This window comes from Xenopus laevis, chromosome 2S (genome assembly GCF_017654675.1).
Source record: "Xenopus laevis strain J_2021 chromosome 2S, Xenopus_laevis_v10.1, whole genome shotgun sequence".
NCBI lineage: Eukaryota > Metazoa > Chordata > Amphibia > Anura > Pipidae > Xenopus > Xenopus laevis.
Genome location: NC_054374.1, coordinates 69,841,374 through 69,858,090, shown reverse-complemented (window position 1 = coordinate 69,858,090; position 16,717 = coordinate 69,841,374). Strand labels below are relative to the sequence as shown.

Here is a 16,717-nt window from a genome sequence, read left to right as displayed (position 1 = left end):
CTTTTGCACAAATGAACTAAACCCTGAATTCTTACATGAAACAGTGGCGCTCCACCAATGAGGCGGTGAGACACTCGCCTCAGGCGGCGATTGCTGGTTGCCTGGGCGGCCAACAATGCCGCTCTGGTAACTAAGAGCCGAATTTCCAGTTTTCAAAACCGAATTCGGCTCTTCTAGTAGCAGGAGCGCGTATTGCGCTCTCTGCCATCTAGCGTCGCGCACCTGCCCCATGCCTCTCCAGTGCGCTATAAAGGTTAGTTGCCGTGGGGAGGGGTGGGGGGCGGCGAAAGAAGGCCGCCTCGGCGGGCTTTATTAGCCTAGAATCGCCCTGTACACTTGAATCAAGCTGCAGTTAATGAATTAAAATGAGATGCTAATTATCTGTCAGTATGGGCGGGATCGCTTTGTTTGCTCTGCTTTTGACCATAATTCTTTTTTTGACAATGGAGAAAAAAAGCTCCACAGTAGGATATTCAACAACTCTAAAACCAAACCCTAGAAATTTCAACAGACGCCAAACAGTTGCAAGAAACAAGGAGTAAAAACAAAGCACGTCCCATGTTTATTCATTGATGAAACAATGGTCCTATCTGTCATTGTTAAGAGACACTTCTCGGTTTGGCCCAGTCCAGAGGCAAATGTGGCGATGTGTACAGCCCATTTCAAGGCCCTATGGGGCCGGTGGTGAAACCTCCTCCTGTTCCACCACTTATCGTATTCAACAAAGATAAAGGTATGATGAGGATCACTTGCCTCTTCCAAGACTTCTCTTTACTCTCTTCCTTCAATTTTCATTAGCAAATAGTACACACACATGAGGGTACAGAGTATATAGATTATACATCATATAATATGTGTAATTCCAAGAAAGGAGAGGAAACAAAAAAAACACCGTTGTACATCTAACCTCGCATTTCTGTTTCCACAGTATGTCAACATCATCATTGTCTGTCCCCACGATCACATCATTACAGTTACCCTCCGTAAACATGTTTAATAAAGCCATTTATTTAGAAAGGTAGGAAAGAAAAAGAAGAAGAGGAGAAGAAAGAAGGATCGATAGATAAGAATCCTTCTGCTGTCGGGCATCGGGGGTTACCATCCTGCGGACTTAGAAGAAATAGAAATATCCATATCAATACACACAATATCAGACTGTGGGGGCTCTAATCTCAGACATTATCAGCTATTACTCTTAAGGAAATCCTTACCAATCCTGCGTCTTACAGAGGCGAAGATTCCTTCAGCGGGGGAGAGCGAATTCACGTCCTCTACCGAACCATTTTGGAGCATCTCGCAAAACGAGATACGATCTCAAAAGTCAGCATTTGGATCTCTTTCTTATAAGCCGACACCAGCAGCTATCTGGGTTCAGACTGTCTCAGGAGACTGCCACATTTTTTTTCCCCAAATATATTTATGAGAATGAGAAGATTAAGGCTGCATATTTATTCCGAGTGTTTTAAAGTTATTCAATAAAACCATTTTTTGTTGTAAATTTTCCGTTCTTGTGCTGTATGTGCTCTATAACTGTTCATGCTTCTATTTGCTGAAATTTTGTTCAGCCTATCTTTAATTTTAGGGGTCCGTGTTGTTTCCATTAGTAACGGGATTAAAGATTTAGCTGCATCTAGCAAAATTGGGGTAATAGATCTACGGTAGATGTGAATCGGCAAGTTGAGTGTGATGGAAAAAGTTATGTGAGTTGGTGAGTCTGGATATCTCCGTCTGTGATCTCTTGCTTTTAATTTCTTCACCTGTCCAATATTCCTTAAGTTGTGAAACATCCCCAAAAAATTGGGACAAGGAACCCGTTTCAGTGTTGCATCTCCAACAGGTCGGTGAGAGCGTTTTATAAATTTTTGCTAGTTTATCTGGAGTTCTATACCATTTATCAGGCAGTTTATAATTCAGCTCTTGTAATTTACAACAAACCGATGATGTATGTGTTAACCTGAACAATTTTCTGCCAATCCTCGGTTGAAAATGTCTTTGTTCAACTCCTTTCTCCCCAGTTGAGCTTAAAATATTTCCATTGGGAGAACCTTGAATACCTAAGGATAGCTTTGTAAATGTAGGAGATGGTCTTATAGGGAGATCCTTTGATTCCCATAACAGTTCCATAATTGTCGTTTTTGTAGTAAAGATGTAATCCTTTTGTTATTATAAAGTGTCTGACTTGATTTAGTCTGAATTATCTAGAGTTGTAGACGGGGTATTTGGGAATTGACATATTCCAAGTGGGCACTATAGATCCTGAGATAAAGCCAGAAATTCCGTGATGTTTCAATACCGGCCAGTCGATATAGAGACCGTAGTTCTAATCTCGTTTGGGAAATGGGGATTCCCAAGTATGGGTAAATCTGGATGGCGTGTTAATACCCATTTGCCTGTTTTGACTAGATTATCCCAGATTTGAAGAGTATATGCAAGCTTCCTTGTCTGTTTTATCTGTAATCTAACCATACTCCTTGTGTACTAACCACGTATGCACATAGTGGTTTATGGCCGATTCTTGCTCAATTCCTACCCATTAATTATCAGATCTCATGAAAAGCCAATCCATGCATCCTTTTATTTTGCTGCCGCTTTTAAATATGAATCCCAATCAGGGAGTCCCAATCCGGCTTCACCCTTTGGGCTGTTAGTTTAGAGAAGGCAATTCTTGTTTTTTTGTGACCATACAAGTTGATGACCATCCTCTCAATTTATTTAATTATCCTGCGGTGGGGCGAGAAGATAGGTAGAGTCTGAAAACGAGTATAGGAAACGTGGCGCAAGACATTTCATCTTTCATAATGTTTTCATTTACCTAACCATGACGATGATGGTCTTACTATCCAATTCTCAGCATCCCTCCTACACTAAGTCTTAGCAACCCTGTCGTAATTTTAATTTTAAGTGTTATGTTGTATGTGGGTGTAAATTTTAGCGCCAAATAGGTATATGCGGATACCCACACACACCCCACAACCATCCGATCAATATTTACAAAAGAGAAGTTTTTCATGAGATCTGTGTATTCCTCTGGGCCAAAGTAATATACTTTAGTTTTATATTATTGAGCTTCTGACATTAGTTAAGTTATCTTACAAGCTTACTCAGGGCGGCAAAATCGATTAAATTCTCGCAAAGGTTCGGGGAGAGATATTTGTGGGACACTGAGAAAAGAACAACCAGGTCATCTGCATAAGCAGCCTATTCTACTGTGTAGTTTCCCCTAATCTGAAATTCCAGTAATACCCCTTGAGTTAAGCATTCTAATGTGATTACAGGAAGCTTTTTCAATGGAGATTAGCACAATAGAGGGGCGCGCCAACGGAGACTCAGAGAGGGACTCCCGAGGGCTACCATTCCTGCATATGTGAAAGGATTTCAGATAATGTATCCAATGGACTCCTAACTTTGCTGAAGGCAGAAGATTATAACATAAGGATTCCAACGAGACCATTTGTAGCGCCCAAACCCATTGCTAAAAGTTGATTCTTTAAGGAAAGCTCCAGTTACTAACTCTGTCAAACGCTTTTTCTTCGCGTCTGTTGACAAGTATTTCATAAATGGGATTTGCCAGTTTTTGACAGTTAGTGCGTTTAATGAGAGAACAGTCTATCTGGCTATTATCTCCGGTTTACCCTTCTTGGGGGGGGGGGGGGGGGCGGGGGGCGGGGGCGAGATGAAATCCCGGTTGTCCTGATTGATAAGGTTGGGAGAAGATTTTTATTGCAATCTCTTTGTGCTATGACCTTTAGAATAACAACTTTTCAGATCCAGCATTGAATAGCGAAACTAGCGATCTCATCGCCCCTCGGTCTCTGGATCCTTACCCTTTTTACCTGTATGACGAGAAATGTACGTTGCTCTCTATACGCAACGCTCCTTTGCGCGACAATAGCTCGACACTTCTGCCGATACAACATTAGCTGTTAACAGTGAGGGTGTAGGGCAGCCAAATTCCCAAATTCTATTATAATATGCAATGGTAAACCCGTCAGGACCCGGCGCTTTCCCCGGATTGTGCTTCCTTGACTAGCCTTAAGGAATTCTTGAGAAGTAAGGGGAGACGGTCCTAAGGATAGTGCTTGTTCTTGCAGTGATACGTTCCTACGACCTGCCTGTGACGACTATTAGGCTTCCGGACTAGCATCTCAATCTGATTGGGTCGTGTGTGTTCATATCTAAATTAGTATGTCGGTAACTGATATAGAGTTGGCGTAATAACCTCGAAAAGATCTCAGCGATTTCAGATGCTTCAGATGTTTCATCTGTCCTGCTGAATCCTTAAACAACCATAATATGATTTTTGACCTGTCTGTTGTTTCAGACTGCCGCTGGCTAACAGTCCCACAATTTGTTACCGTGTTCAAAGAACCATTTTACGGTTAAATCAATGGCTTTCTGTCAGTGTAAGAGTATAGATATCTCTCAGATTGGTCGTCTAGTTCAATATAGTTCAGTTCAACACGGCGTCCGAGTGGATTGTTTATGACGCGAGATTCCTAAATCTTTGTATTTTTCTATTAGTTTGTTATAGAGGACCCTGCTTCTGCTTTCTGTTCTAGCCCTGGAGCTACAGCTGCAGCTACACTGTTCAGCACTATTGTTCCCTCCAAGGGTATAAATTGACTTGTGATAAATGCGTAAAGGATGAAAGCTCTAGCCGCGGTTTCTGCACCTCTATGCTCTAATCCTTCATATATAAATAATAAAGATAAGCATAAGAAAATAACAACAACATACAAATGATAAACCTGCTACCACCATTATAGAAAAACTTTACCAAGCAAGAATGAGTTTGCAGGACAGATACGCCTGCAGTTAGGTACAGTATCCTGGTGGGTTGTATGCATGACAGTTGTGGCCACACATAAAACGTCTTTCAAATTCAATGCCTACATCAACCCTCACTGCACTTAATTTTCTGTTACATACAGTATGCTTCTCAATATTCAACATAATAACAAACCAAAATAAAGAACACAACATTTTAAAATATATACACCGTGTATTGCTATTGCCCACACAGATAAACAGAAACAAAATAACATCTGCATCTTACAAGTGAGGCTATACATAAATATAAATTAGTATAAAGTAATACATTAGCAATTTAGATTTAGAGATACACAGTAAAAAAGTATAATAAAGCATGAAAATAAATCTTCCCACAGATCACCAGTGCTCTGTTCACTAATAAAGGCTCTTTAGGATCTTGTACAGTATATCAAGAGTTTAAAACAGAATTTGCTCTATTTACCCCACTTCAAAATATGCTCCTAAGGGAACAGAGAACTGGAGATTTCCTTTCTGGCGAACTAAGGTAAATTCTATTTAATCTTTTAATCTTGATAAATATAACTATAATGTGTTTTTCTTTTAGTTTAGGGCCAAATAGAATTCACCACAGTGCACCAGAAAGTAACTTCCCAGCTTTATATTTACCTATTTAAGATTATGAAATATGTTCTATTTTAAACCTATGATAAATATGCCCATAAAAGTCCCAACAAGTGAATAAATAACTTGTGATCTGCTGAGCTCTGCTTTAATCTTTGACAGAGGTTCCCAGTTTTATGTCAGCAAACAAAAGGTTATTTTTCACTTCATTTGGTGTTTGTACATTTGGTCATTAGTTTCAAAAGAAGATACATGAACCATCAAAATGCAGGAATTAAGGTCTGATTCACAGAAATGGCTGGTACAGCACTATGGCCCTTGGCATCTGCTCTCAGGGGGAAAACTCTGGTAGAAAAAAATGCCCCTCTTACCTGTCACTGCTACTTAAATGAAGGACAGGCCTGTGATTGAACACAGATGAGATGGAACAGTGACAGGTGGGCCTCCCCACCAAAAACACTGACTTGACAGCTTCAGCACTGAGCTCTCTCTCTGCAACTGTTCTGTATGCATTCAATAGTAAACTAGTCCATCATTAGTATAATGAGCATGAAGTAGTCATAACTCACAAGTGGAGAAGGGCATTGCTCTCTGCCTCAGTTGCAAACAAAATGTCCTGTGTGCCAGGGGCCTAATGTGTAGGTACCTTAAATAGCCATTGATGCTGCCACTGATGCTTTGGGACCTGAAAACATTTTTAACAATTCCTACGTACCTGTCTGGGGCTTTTGTCCTTTTCTTCTTGAATGAACCAGTCTTTCCTAGCCAAGCTTTGTTCAGCAGCAGCTGTAGGGGTAAAAAAAAAAATTAGCACAAAAAATAAATATTATGGTAGAGGGGATTAACTATAAAAAAAGCATTACTGCATATTACAAATGGCAACCAATCAAAATGTTCCTTGTACTACACTGAACAGAACTATTTGCTTATTTTTCTCTATTGGTAACTGAACTTATGTTTATGCCACCCCCCTATATTCAGTGAACATACCATTTCCCCTAAAGAAACAAATGAAAAACAGGTGAAAACGTGCTGTACAGAGCAGACACACAAGAACTAGCTTTTATATACCTGACAGATTTTATAATTTATAAAACGTGACAGAGTTAAAAAATGTCTTTTTCTGAAAGATGTGTGCTTTTCTTTAAAAGAAGACAAACGATACAATTATAACAACCAATCGCCACTTGCTGTTCCAAGTACAAAGCCCACCATCAACACATACCTACTGCTCTTAAAATAACCCAGCCATTTCTCATCTACTGTATATCATGCTATCTGAGTTTATTGGATTAAATGAAGTGCTATGACGGTAAAAGCTCATGAGATAAACTGACAGTAATAGGGATATTCATAACTATGTAAATATTTAAGCAATAAGGTAAACTGTTTTTGCCAACCCTTGCGGTTAAATAATTATGATAAGATAGTATATCACATTTCTGTCAGAATCAGGACACAGCCTAATGTCTGCTGGATACGAATAAGACCCCAGACTAATGATTCCTCCTTCCAATGCAAATAACTGCCATCACTATCTACACCTTGGCACCCTATAGATATCCCAGTTCACATATGCAGCAAGTAGCTTTACCAGTAACACATATTCACACACACAAGGAGAAATTTACCAACCTGACATATTCCCGTATCTCACTTTCCTGCCATTACTGGGTAGGTACTGTCTTATGCTGGATACTAGCCAGACCGCACAACCAGCAGCAATCCATCCTATTAATTCCTCCTTCCAACGAACTGTCATCATTAACTGCTAGGCAGTTCATCCCAGAATTCGGCACGATTTAGTTAAACTAAAAATTAGCCTTCTTGGTTATGTATCTGCTGCATACTAGCCAGACCTCACAACCTGCAGTCCTTCCAACTGATTTCCCCTTCCAACCGAATTAACTGTCACCAATATCACAAACAAAAACCTGGTGCTCTGAAACCTTGCAAAGTATTTTTATCGTTAGCCAATATAAGTATCACTTCTCCAATACTTTTTCTATATGTTTGTTTTTTATTTGTTATTTTTACTATGTGCTAAAAAGCATCTCACCTCCCTGCCAGTATTGGGGTCCAATCTGCCATCTGCTGGAACTGCAAAAACTCAGAAGCAAAAGTCTAACCTTCTTACTCCTCATTCCAACTGAAATAACTGTCATATTGATCAGCCAATAGAAATATGTGGGCGTGGCTTCAAGAGGGCTATGCCCATTGGTCAGTGTACTGCACGTGGGCAGAGACAGTTGCTACCTTGTAAAAACTGGCACCCCACATTACTTTCTCCTCATGCCAACTGAAATAACTGTCATATTGATCAGCCAATAGAAATCGGGGGGCGTGGCTTCAAGAGGGCTATGCGCATTGTTCAGTGTACTGCACGTGGGCAGAGACAGTTACTACCTTGTAAAAACCGGCACTCGCATTACTTACACCTCATGCCAACTGAAATAATTGTAAACACTAGCACCCCGCATTAATCCTTGGTCCCCATGTGCAGCAATACAAGTGAAGCACATTCACACATGGGGAGAAATGACTTGCCTGACATATTCGGCCCATCTCCGACACACACACCTCTACAGCTGTTATAAACACCCCAACAACCCGGCAATTTCTAACCCATAACCTGCAGCCCGACTGTGGATTATGGGATCAGATTTAGTATCAGATTTAGTCGCCTCAACTAAATGCAATGAACAGAGCAGTGCAACAGTAATATGCAAAGATATCAGCTGCCTGTCCGTATCAGTGGCTGCAACACATTATTACTCACCTCTGCAGAGAAGCCATCAGGGCGTTTGGTGCTACAGTTAGAAGGGACCCTGCTATGAAGCTTCACTTTCGAAGGTTCTGTATGTGGGAGGAGCACAAATGGACAGCTGTACTGTACCCCAAAACTGCCTCCTCTTTTCAGCAAACCCGGCTCAGCAACATTCTCACACACCTGCTTCATTCGTTGCTTGCTCCGCGAGCCAATAGAAAACAGGGGGCGTGGCTTCACATGCGGCAGGACCGTCCCCATAGGCAGGTACTGAAGCCGCTGTCCATGGTCCCTAAGTTACTCCTTCACTAGCAGCACTTTTCAACTACAACTTCCAGCTCTAATTAATTTGCTCTTTTACCCCCCCCCCCCATGGGAATAGTGTCTGAGGTCTGCAAAACTATAGAGCGATCCGATCCATAGGGGAGCGCTATAAAGTGAATGGGAACTCCAGCCCAGCCCAATGTCTCCTTGCTCAACTGTATAAAGCAGTACAGAGTCCTGCATGATATCTCCCTCTGTCAAAACTCCAGCGCTCTCATTCAGTTATCCAAACAGACTCACTTGCTCCATCCCTTCTTTTCACTCTCCGCCCTGAGCCCTCCCCTAACCCAGCCCTCCTCTATCTGCCCTCTCCACATGCTCCATACGCCTCCTCTATTCCCCCTTCTAACTCACTTGTCAGTCTTGGGGTCAAGTGTATTTATCCTACCTCCAGTATCCGCTATCAATGCTCCTTAGTGGCTCCTGTCATTTGAGCTGCAAGATAACGCTCCTCCTCTATTCTGTTTCCGGCAAAAAGGGCCAGCCCACCATGCGGCAGCCAATCAGAACTCGTAGAGAGCAATCACTTGTGATTGGCTCTTCTTAATAGCAATCATATAATTCTCGTTTCTGATTGGATTACATACATGTGCCCACCTTCTGTTGGGAAACCATTGGCTGAGACATGCTGGGGTGGGAAATCTGAGTGAAAAATCCCAGAAAGAGGCAGAATGGTGGAGAGCAGATATGATACTGCAATAAAGGTGCAGTGATTTTGAGTTTTGCAAGTAGCATGAGGGCTGACACCTGACTAAGAAGGGGAGATGGAGGACTCATGAAGGGGGAGGGATGGAAGAGGATGGATAGAAAAGGGCTAACAACACGGCAGTGAGTGGAGATAAGGAAATGTGAGAATCTGTGTGTCTCACTGAATGAAATAAAATAAGAAAAGCTTTTATAAATGTGTGTAAATTAGTTTGCTGTGTGTGAAAATAGGGTGTGTGTTAACTGGAGGGCTGCTGGCAGCTGGAGGGAGATCTCTGTAGAATACTTGCAGAGTATATGCAGCTGGAAGTCGTGGGGGTTTAGGGAGCAATTTGGGGGTTAATTGCACAGGCCCCTGGAGTTGTTCCCCAGGCCCCTCTGCTGAGGTAGAATTCCTACCCCGCCAGCACTGATACCCCCACTGCCCAATTATCCTCTCCACACACCTCAAGTTTCCCAACACTCTCTCTTCAGCCTGAACTTGTACTATAATCCCCTCTGCACACCTCAAGTTTCCCCAACACCCCCCTTCCCCAGACTTGTACAACATTTCCCTCCCTAGCACTCCCCAAACTTGTACAGTTATCCCCGATGTGCAACTAAGTTTCCCCAGCAGCCCTGCTCTGTCTCTGTACCTTCTGCACCGCTCAAGGTTCTTCCCCCTCTCAACTTGACTCTTCCCTGCAGCCCAAACTTGTAACATTGTCTCTCTCTGCAGTTTCCCCAGCACATTGCTTGCACCCCCTAAACATGTTACATTAGGGCTATTTACATACACATTAAAGGGGTGGGTCACCTTTATAGTATGTTATAGAATTATCATTTTTAAGCAACTTTTCCATTGGTCATTTTGCTTCATTATTTTTTTTATATTTTTCTTTTAAATTATTTGCCCATTTTATCTCTTTCCAGCTTTCAAATAGTGGTCACAGCTACACCTACAAATGTATTGTTAATGCTACTTTTTATTACTCATCTTTCTATTCAGATCCTCTGCTATTCATATTCCAGTCTATTATTCAAATCAGTGCATGGTTATTAGGGTAATTTGGACCCTAGCAACCAGATTGCTGAAACTGCAGACTAGAGAGTTGCTGAATAAAAAAATGAATAACTAAAAAGCCACAAATAATAAAAAATGAAAACCAATTGCAAATTTTATCAGAATATCACTCTCTACGTCATACTAAACTTTAATTTAAAGGTGAATAACCATTCAATATTTTTATGTATTTGTTTAAGATACATTATGCTTACTAAATGTAGGGTTGGATCTGTCCATTGTGTCTTTGTGTGGACCAAGATTTTATTAACTCTACGTTAGGTGGAATAAGGCAGAAGGACCCAGCTGAAGCAGGGCTTCCTAGTTATAGTCTGTGCCATAGCAAAGAATGACAAATTTTCAGCATTCCTTGAATGGCCATCTTATTCTGTAGCTTCTACACTTAAAACAAAAAGAGAAGCCTATACAGAAAGTGCATATACAAATATAATTAATGAGTCAATGATGGTGCCACAATCATCTTGCTGGGCCTGCACAAATACTTTTTTCAGTTTATAACCTTTCACTTGATATAACACTTTCTGCCCATATGCTGCTATTGAAGTTTACGTGCCATATACGTTTACCTCTCCCATACAATTATTATATATTTTTTATTTCAGATTTCACAAAGGCGATGCCCTTATTACCATGGCTGCTGGGCTTAAGACTAAAGGAGAAGGAGATAAAAAAGGTTTAGTTCCTCCACGTGCATATGCTATCTTTTACATAAGGGAAAAGCCTTTAAGTAGTGCGTATACTCTAGGAAGCCATTGAGAAATACAGGTAGTACAACTATTAGGGGCCCTGCAGAACAATATGATGTACAGTTTAGTGTATCAGAAGGGGCCCCAGGTTTATACTGGGCAATAGAGGGAAAGTGTGTTCAAAATGGTGATTCCACATGCAGTATTTTGAACCAGGCAAGCCAGATACTTTTGTGATGTAGTTAGGTGTACTGTGGTTTGTATTGTAATACAACCAGGGGTGCTCTGCCAATGAGGCCATTTGAGGCACTCGCCTCAGGCGGCATCGTCCCCCTGGTTTCCAGGGGCAGCAAAAATGCCGCTCCTGGTAACTAAGAGCCGAATTACCGGCAATTGCGCTCTCTGCACTAGTGATGTGGACCCTCCCGACCCCTGGCTGGTGCTGAAGGTGAGTGCCGTGGGGGGGCGGCAAAAATTAAAGCCCTTGGGCGGCATATTGGGCAGGATCGCCCCTGAATGCAACTATATCCTTCAGTGGCCTTTTTTTCTTACTTCAGACTATTTTATGTCTGCCTTTAAGGTTTCTTCAGCTAAAGAACCACTGGATCCATTTACAATGGAAAGGAAGATTCTGTGAGAAAGATGATAGAAGCTGGACTCCAGAATCCTTAAAATGTCAGCAACATAGACTAATTATCTTTCTGGTTCGTCCATCTTCATATGGGTGCACATGCATAGTAGAGTGAAAAGCCGAACTTTAACAAAAAAGCCAGCTTTGACCATTGACCGTGGGCCATCGAAGAAAGAAGCAGAAGAAGGTAATCGCTTTAGGAGGATATTTGATCTATCTGACTGCTGCTTTTTTACTAGCACTTACCAGTATTGTAACCAGGTGCGAATATATATAGAGCAATGTGTAGTAATGTTTGGAGCAAAGTCACAAATTGTATTTTGCAGATTTTCATATTTTTCAGGATGATTTTGCAGTCGAGAGTCTGTTACATTGTTTTTTCACAAGAATAAAGACCAAAAAGTTTACTACAGCATATTCTCGATTTATTTCATCTTTATAAGGCAATTACACATGTGCCATAATTATAGTGGTTCCCATAAACTTCAAGGGAAAATAACCTAATCATCCTTTAACATCGCTAATAGCTTGTGCTCCGCAACATAGCACTTCTACATAACCTTCACAACTACTTGGTATGGCTCGTTTATAAACATTGGACAAATTTACACCCGGGCAGTAACCCATAGCAACCAATCAGTAACTAGCTATTTTTCAGCCAGCTGCAGGTTGAACGGTGAAAGCAAATATCTGATTGGTTGCTATGGGTTACTGCAGAGGTGTTAATTTGCAGAGTGTTTATAGATGACCCCCACTGATTTACCCTATGTGATGGAATCATGCATACCCATGCATTTACCTTGGTTTCCCAGTATGAGAGGGAGAACACACACCACTCTACACTTAGAGGCACATTTATCAAGGGTTGAATTTTGAATTCAAGTTTTTTAAAACTCCCATGAAATCAAAATTTATTTTAAAAAAATCTGATTGAATTAGATTCGAATTTAAAAAACTTGATTCTAGTTTTTTTCTCTAAAAAAAAATCTCAATTGTCAGGAAGGCTGCAAACAACTCAAAATGTATCCCTGGACCACTCCCATTGACTTAAATAGCAATTCAGCAGGTTTTAGGTGGCAAATAGTCGAATTTGAGTTCTTAAAAGGCCAGAGTTTGATAAATCTCGAAAATCAAATTCAAATTTTTTGAAAAACTCGAATCGAATTTGAATAACTCCCTAGTCGAATTTGACAGTTTTGACCATAGAAAACTCGGAAATTAGAATTTTCATTTCCACCCTTGATAAATCTGCCCCTTAGAGTAAGAGAAATATGAACACTTCTATACTATAGAATGATTACACTTATAAATACTCAGTGTCAGTGCTGCCCAACATCTGTGGTACTGAGGGCCAGATGTTGGCAGCCCCCTCAGTTCATAAAAATAACACTTAAAAATATAAACCATAATATATTCCTTGTTTGACATTCAAAAAGCATTAAAAGTACAAGTATGAATTGAAGCATTTTAAGTATGTATTTCCTGAAGGCTAAAAAGGTAGATTAAAGCATAGTATGTCCCCAGAAATCAAGCTTGATACTATATCTAAAGAGATACTGACATCAGAAATTGAACCTTTTTTTTTACATCTATCATAAAATTGACTTTGCATGCTTCTTATGATTTTGCCATAAAGTATTTGCCCAATGCTTTTACATTACCTATCTTGACTCCATGTGATCGCCATATTTGTGCAGCAGGAGTCCGTTAGCATTAGAAACTGCCTGCAATACTTCTTTTTTCATTAACTACTTACTGCCTCCTTTCTCCTGAGCTATTTTAACCCTTCCTAGACTTCCTCCTAAGTTTTCCTGGTTTTCAAGTATGTCCTCCTTATTTTATCCTTTTTTTCTATTCCCTGTCATCAGTCCTGGGAGTGTACTCCTGTGTTTCTGCCATTTATTTTTGTGTAAACAAATATTATAAACTATCTATATAAAATATTTTTTCCAGTGCCCAAAATGAATTGTGTGTTTATATATATATATATATATATATATATATATATATATATATATATATATATATTTTTTTTTTTTTTTTTTTTGAAACATAAGTGGGGGCAGTGATCACAGGACTATCTTATTTCAATCCTTTTGAAGTGGTGTCAGTGAGAGCTTGTCTTGATTCCTGCCTCTTCAATTGACAGGCTCAGCAGACAAGGCTCTATTTACATTACAGCAGCTTGTATGAGGGAGGGGTAATGACATCACTCCAACTTGCAGTGCAGCAGTAAAGTGTGACTGAAGTATATCAGAGCACAAGTCACATGACCTGAGGGCAGCTGGGAAATGTCAAAATGTCTAGCCCCATAGCAAATTTTAAAATTAGATATAAAAAAATCCATTTCTTGTTTTGAAAAACGGATTTCAATGCAGGATTCTGCAGTAGTAGCACTATTAACTGATACATTTTGTAAAAAACAGTATCCCTTTAACTGATAGGCTGAGATGGGATAGTCAGGTTGGCATAACAGTCAGGTTTAGGAACTTCAACTAACAATTACTTACAAAAAACAAACCTCTAAGCAAAAAACAATCCACATGACCTTTAGGTAACTTTTAATTTACATTCATATTTTAAAAAGTTGTTTTTAGTATCACTTTAAGTAAATATTTTTGACCATTACATTCTCCCTGTAAAGAACGGATGGGGCTTGGGCAGCATGTAAGGCTGTACTGGCACACAGCAACCCATTCGCTGTTTACAGATTTAATTCTGCTGGCAGTGCATTTTAAAGCCTCTGATAGCTTCCATTGGCATATTACAGTTGGGGCAGTCTGAGTTGCCACCTAGGTCCCATGGCTGTGGGAGACCCAAGGCCTCCTGAACTACCTTTAAAGGGGATGTAAAATACTATTTTTTTAATGAAAAAATTTATCTCCAATATACTTTAATCAAAAAAATGTGTACCATTTTTATAATAAACCTGACTGTATTCAGTGAAATTCCCCCTTCGTTTTACTTGCTCTGACTGCTGCAGATAGGAAACTTCAAACAGTCCCTAACTGCTCTGCAGGGAAACTGATCATACTTTCAAAAGGCAGGGGGATCCCCCCAACGTACTTCCCAGAACTCAAGCAGCTTTGTTTGTTTCCCTGTAGAGCAGCCAGCGACCGTGTAGAGATTCGTTTCCACAGACCCAATGCAGTCTGTATATTCTGTAGGGATGCACCAAATCCACTATTTTGGATTTGGCCAAACCTCTGAATCCTTTGTAAAAGATTCAGCCATATACCAAACTGAATCCGAATCATAATTTACATATGCAAATTAGGGGTGGGAAGGGGAAAACTTTTTTTATTCCCTTGTTTTGTGACAAAAAGTCACACTATTTCCCTCTCCACCCCTAATTTGCATATGCAAATTAGGATTCGATTCGGCCAAATCCGAATCCTGCTGAAAAAGGCCGAACCCCGAACCGAATCCTGGATTCAGTGCATCCCTTATATTCTGATTATTAATCAGTCTTGCTGTATCAGCTTCTATGGCAGATATTATTTGACTTGTGCTGTTTTGATAATTTATGATGATCCATAAGCTTAGCCTCCCAACAGAAGCCCAGACTACACTGAGCATGTGCATAGTCTTGGTCTTGCAAAGATGTTTAAAGGAGAATTCATCCCGTAATAAAAAAAACCTCCCCGTTACCCCCTTGGGTAGACCCTTCTTCCCCCAGCCTACCTGCCTCCCCGGGCAAATGCCCCTAATTTTTTACTCACCCCTCCGTGCAGATTCTGGCCTCGGAGTTCAGGGCAGCCATCTTCTTCTTCTCTGGTAATCTTCATGTCTTGGTCGCATTTGCGGTACATGCTCAGTTGGAGTAAATTTCTGGTCCAAAACCAACTGCGCATGCGCCGAAAGTCACAGAATTTTTTCAAAATCTTCGTGACTTTCGGCGCATGCGCAGTTGGAGTAAATTTCCGGTCCCAAACCACTGCGCATGCGCCAAAAAAGACTGAAGAAAGATGAGGGCTGCCGTGACCTCCGAGGCCAGAATCTGCACGGAGGGGTGAGTAAAAAATTAGGGGCATTTGCCCGGGGGGGGGCAGGTAGGATGGGGGGAGGAGGGAGGGGATCTACCCAGGGGAGGGTTTTTTTTTATTACAGGTTGAATTCTCCTTTAACAGTTACAAGATGATGACCACCTGTGGCCAACTTTGAAAGCATAAATTATTTGTTTTATTTGGCTTCTGGTGCAGCAAGTTCATGTTTATATTTTATATACAAAATACAGCATTTCTAGCATTATTCTATTTTAGACTTTAGTTCCCCTTTAATATAATATCTGTTGTATAACACACAGCGGACAAACACAAAAGTTAAAGAACCTAATGCAAGGGTAAGGGTTTATTGGTACAGATTTAAAATACCAAAAAGTAAAAAAGAATGTTCAAACGAGGAGCATTACCATATGGTCACAATTAATCACAGGCATACCAAACAGAAACACAAAACTTGACATTCCAGCAGGGGGGGTTACTACCCCCAGAGTTTACCCTCACCATGTACAGATTTGCCACAAACTTCCAGGTTCTGCCGCTCGCAAGAATGTTAAAATGTGAAGCTTGTTTTGTGCGACAAAAAGAAAAAGACGCACAACAAAAAAAAGGGAGCACACGTAATGGTTTATTCATTTAAATGTGGAATACAAAGCCTCGAAAATTGTTGGTGGTCAGATTTATTATTAGTTGATCCTGTGTTTGTAATCTAGTAGTAATATATATATATATATATATATATATATATATATATATATATATATATATATATATATATATATAGATAGATATATAGATAGATATATAGATAGATATATATATATATAGATATATAGATAGATATATATATATATATATATAGATATATATATATATATATATCTGGAAACAGGCGAGCACACACAGGTCTTAATTGAAAAACAAAAGGTGTTTATTAAACAAAAAACTGACGTTTCGGCTAGCACTCTAGCCTTTCTCAAAGTATAAATGCACACTAAAAACCAACCTTTTAAACCCCCAGTGGCGGGAAGGGAGGGAAAGTGATGTCATAGGTCAGGAATGTTAAGTGGATAAACAGTATGCAACAAAAGGGGCGTGGGAGTAAAGTGAAGTGAAACCATCAAAGAAAAAAGGGGAGGTTAATAA

General features: G+C 40.2%; 1 long non-coding RNA gene across 1 annotated transcript; it reads left to right on the top strand.

Moving 5' to 3' along the window:
• Nucleotides 1–8,859: 8,859 nt before the first annotated feature.
• On the top strand, nucleotides 8,860–11,977 carry LOC121400584. Its single transcript, XR_005965837.1, has 3 exons — nucleotides 8,860–9,189; nucleotides 10,856–10,926; nucleotides 11,520–11,977. It is a non-coding gene; the product is annotated as an uncharacterized LOC121400584 (long non-coding RNA).
• Nucleotides 11,978–16,717: the final 4,740 nt, after the last annotated feature.